Raw genomic sequence first — 848 nt, 5'->3', positions numbered from 1 at the left:
AATTACGGTATGTGTCCTAAACGGAAGTTTACTCAATTAGTTTAGAAATTAGATGAACTGAAAAAGTCATAAAATAACATATCAATAGAGAAGAAATCCTTAAGAACTGGTTTGCTGCTTCTGCCTTTTGCTACTCAAACCTGTTGGTAACTCGCACATTTGTATGATATAACAGTATCCCATATCTGTTATCATTTTATTTTCCAATTTTGGGGCCAATAATTTTTAGGGTTTTAAATGGTACTTGATCTAATTGTTCAGTTATTTCTTTTTTATCAACCCTGTTTGTGAAACACTGGAATAAAATGTATTGTCACAAAACTAATGTATTCTGTCTTTTATCTGAGAACCTATATCCACTGCCAGCACTTTCCTCAGAGCCCCCACCACTTCCTTGTTCCTCAGGCTGTAGATGATGGGGTTTAACAAAGGGGTGAGAATGTTGTAGAATAAGGAGATAGCCTGGTTTTCTTCTGCTGAGTACATGGTTGGAAGTACCTTAAGGACAAAGATGCCTGAACCTAATTAGAGACTCACCACTTTGAGATGGGAAAAGCAGGTAGCCAGGGCTTTGTTCTTCCCCTTCTGAGATTTCATATGGAAGACACTCAAGAAAATGAGGCTATAGGAGGCTAGAATGAGCCCAAAGGGGATGAGGATGAACCCTATTCCTGTGACAAACAAAATCATTTCATATACCGAAGTAATATCACAGGAGCGGTTCAGTATAGCTAGGATCTCACAGAAGAAGTGGTGAATCTCCCTGGGATCACAGACTGGTAAATGCATGGTGTAAACTGTATGAACCAGGGAATTTAGAAACCCCATCACCCAGGAGAAAGTAGCCA

The sequence above is a fragment of the Trichechus manatus genome, unplaced genomic scaffold (assembly GCF_000243295.1).
Source record: "Trichechus manatus latirostris isolate Lorelei unplaced genomic scaffold, TriManLat1.0 scaffold00181, whole genome shotgun sequence".
Taxonomy (NCBI): Eukaryota; Metazoa; Chordata; class Mammalia; order Sirenia; family Trichechidae; genus Trichechus; species Trichechus manatus.
This window is presented reverse-complemented; position numbering follows the sequence as displayed.